A 3987-nucleotide genomic window follows, 5' to 3' on the forward strand; every position below is an offset into this window, starting at 1 on the left:
TCTCAATGCTTACAAAACCCTGGCTTTTTTCCCCTGCAAAGCTGGGATATTTGCAGAGTTGGGGCTGTTTGAAAAGGCTCCAGCCCTGGCTCAGTGTAGCACGCCCAGTTCCAGCAGTGTGTGCTATTGACCTGCATTGACGTCAGTGCGTCATTAGGTCTCCCTTAGAAACACTGACTTTCAAAAATAGTATCAAATTAATTCAGTTGGAGCCTGGTGAAGAAAGGATACTAGCTGGAATCAGCCATAAAACTCCAGAATTTTCAGCCCTAGATCTCTTCTTCTTTTTCTAGGAGCCAAATAGAAATCAGATTGTATGGAAAATGCCATTGATGGGATTTTTTTTTTTTTCCCTTAAGAAAAGGGACCAAATTAGATTGCAAAACCCAGAACTGCCTCTGTTTTTTTTTTTCTTTCCCTTCTTTTTTTCTGATCTAAAAATAACCCCCTGCTTGAGCTGACTGCGGTATCTTTTGTGTTGCAGCTCTCTGTTTTTAGCAGTCCGGTCCCAGTGAAGGGTGGAACACAAATACAGATATTGATCTATTGATATTTGCAAAACCAGGAATTAATTCTAATGAAACAGGTGGGCCCTATTGTGGTGGTGGTTAATAAAAAGGAGAAGGTGCTGTGGGCTCCATTTATGCCATTCACACATTCCCTTTCATTTTTTCCAATTCATTTTTTAAAGACATAATTCCCCCACCCCCCATGTGTCTCACATGGCTTCTGACCAGCACATGCAACCCCATTCATACAAACATGAAGCACTGGTACATTCAAACTCAGCGGAGACAGGGCATTCATAAGCAAGGGTTCTGGGATGTTCCTTCCTTCTTGTAGCTGCTTGGCAGGAAAGGCACAGCAGCCCACCAAAACAGGCTTAGGTTTCATCTGGGGGACCTCAGTATGAAATCTGATAATGATATTGTATTATTAAAATCTGCATTTATTTAAACATCTGCCTTTTATGGGGCGGGTAACTGCCCTCTTCACTTAGCTAACAATACAGTTTTCACTGGTCCATTTCACAATTATACATTTTTGTAAATACCTATGGATTATATATGTGAATACAGAGTGCCTCCCCACGGAAGCAAAGCAGGTGAGATTTGCCACTTTCAAAGTATTTGTTGGAGAGGGGGTGGTTGGGGAATGTTGGAGTTTTCTATTTTCAGAGGAGGCAGTTTACAATAGTTTTGCAAAGTCTTCATTTCCCACATTTCTTGCTTCTCAGCCCTCCCTCCCTCACTTGCCCTCCTCAGATAGGTTCACTTGGGCCTCAGGATGATAGAAGAATTTGGTTTCTCTGACCTATTCAGTCTTTGGTCTCTGCTGAGACTGTTAATGAGCGGACTAATTGGGGCCATCGGGTATAGGGGCCCTCACAGAGGCCACTTGGATGGCAAAAGCTATGGGAGACCTTCAGTGGGGGAGAAGCAGAGCCCAAAATGGATTTAAATCATATGATTTCAAATTAAGTGGCCCTTAATTTTTTTTTTTTTGATATGCTCATGAAATCAGGTTTTCAACTGGTAACTACCCAATCATTTTTGCTTATCACCACTTCCTAAATGAATGCGGCGCCTCCTTTCATTCCCTCAAATCCGGTTGGGAGACAGAAGGGAAGATGGTCTTATTAATCTCAACATTTCAGATAAGCACAGAATATGAATAATTCTGCCTGACCAGGCTAGTAGGTCAGGGGAGTAGAGGTCAGAGAAAATCTAACCTGAGCTACCACTCATCTGCCCCTTGTTCAGCCCCATGGGCTAGTCAGGAGGCTCTGTGACTAGAGTTTATCTAAGGACAATTCCTGGTGCCTGGAGGAGCCTTCAACTGACGACAGACTGACCACATGTTTTCGCTTGTCTTTCCCCCGACTTTCTTCTCTGGGGCTTCAGGGAGGACAAGGCAATTGCCAATGGTTCATGCTGCTACGCAGCAGTGGCAGCAGCAAAAGGGAGGTGCTGTGAGAAAACAGAGTATTCCCCTCCTCCCCCCTCAACCCAACACTCATAGACTTTGGTAAAGATACTGATCAGTAGATGCTTCCAGCCAGCCAGCCAGCCAGGCACCTGCAAACCACTACCCCAGCTTGCAAGGGCTCCCATGCACTCTTCATCACAAATACATTCATTCACAGAAACTTACAGTCATTCATGCACCTGCACACCACCACATTCATTCATATTTTAGCCACAACTGCAGTCACACATTCGCCTGTAAAGGCTGGGTAAGTATGAAGAGCAGGAACATGCCTTCAGAACATGCCTTCATTCTGCCCCCTCCCCTGACACACACACAAACGCGTGCGCGCGCACACACACACACACACACACACACACACACTCTGCCCTGCTTCCTTGCTCCAGGAGGTTTCAGCTTGGAAGCATGCAAAATCCTGGCAGGAAGAAATTTCTGCCATTCACAGTCAAATCCCTAGACTGTATAAAAACCCCCTGACCTCATCTATGATTAGATCACGGACAAGATGCCCAAGTGCTGGCAGAGCTGCAAATGCCTAGGTGGATGAGGGGGGCTGGTTCTTTTTCTGGCCTGGTTTTCCTCACTTGGCAGCCCAGTGAATAAAGACAGGGCCAAAGGAGGGGCTTGCAGTGTGGCCCAAGCCTGCACAATGCCCCATCTGGCCCGTTCAGATGTTGTCCTCAAGGGAGAGGTGAGAGCTGTCGTGAGCTGTGAGGTACTGCGGCAGCCAAGGCTTGGCATTCAAAGGCCTTGGGAATTGGTGTTAATCTGCACTGGTGCTGAGGATGGTAAGCAGGGGCTGTGCATTTACCCTCGAGATCCACTCTGCACTCACTCCACTCTGTTCTGAGAGGTTGACCTCTAGGGACTGCATTAAGACTCTCCTGATCCCTGGTTCAGCCAATGGGGGCCCTGAGAGGGAAATCCAAAGATGGGAGGAAGGCATGGCGGGGTATTTATTCCCCACCTTCCTCCCTGCCAAGCAATGGGCTGTCTATGGCTGTGTCCTTCTGTGAAAACCACAGCTCCTGTCAGGTGGCCCCTGAGCAGCTGCAGTTCCAGGTCTCTCCAAGTGCTGGACTAGTGTGAATACATCGAGACCAGTGATTCCCAAACTCTCTAGGTCTGTGGAACTCTTAACAGGACAGTCACTTGCCTCAGTGTTGCCTACTGACAACCGAAACCAAAAACAAACAAACAAAACACTCCCATCAGAATGCTGGGTAAGTAGTGTTTATTGACATAAAACAAGGCTGGGGCGGGGGGGCTTTTTCAGTGCAGAACATGAAATTAAAGAAAATAGATGCTGCTGGAGAGATTGCTGACTAGCAGGTAAAGAAGGTGGGCCTTCCGCTTAGTTGTTTACCAGCTTTGTGATCATGGGCAAATTACTTAATTTCTCTAAGCCTCAGTTTCCTCCTCTGTAAAATGAAAATAATAAGAATTATAAGACCCTCCTCTTGGAACTGTAATGAGGACTGTATGAGATAATGTATGTGAAACAGTGTAACACAGGTACCCAGCACAAAAATAACCTGCAATAAGTGCTAGCTATTTAAATATTAACATTAAGAATATTAGTATGTATTCTATAAAATGACTGTTTATGGGACATCTAGAACTTTCGAAGTTTTTAGACAATGGCCAAGATGTTCATTTTATTTTTTATTTTTATTATTATATTTTTTGAGAGGGAGTTTCTCTCTTGTCACCCAGGCTGGAGTGCAGTGGTGCGATCTTGGCTCACTGCAACCTCTGCCTCCCGGGTTCAAGTGGTTCTCCTGCCTCAGCCTACCAAGTAGCTGGGATTACAGGTACTTGCCATGATGCCTGGCTACTTTTTGTATTTTTAGTAGAGATGGGGTTTTGCCACGTTGGCCAGGCTGGTCTTGAACTCCTGACCTCAGGTGATCCACCCGCCTCAGCCTCGAAAAGCGCTGGGATTACAAGCGTGAGCCACCGCGCCTGGCCAGATGTTCATTTTATATCATGACCTGA

This window comes from Rhinopithecus bieti, unplaced genomic scaffold (assembly GCF_001698545.2).
Source record: "Rhinopithecus bieti isolate Rb0 unplaced genomic scaffold, ASM169854v2 scaffold_46101, whole genome shotgun sequence".
Classification (NCBI taxonomy): Eukaryota; Metazoa; Chordata; class Mammalia; order Primates; family Cercopithecidae; genus Rhinopithecus; species Rhinopithecus bieti.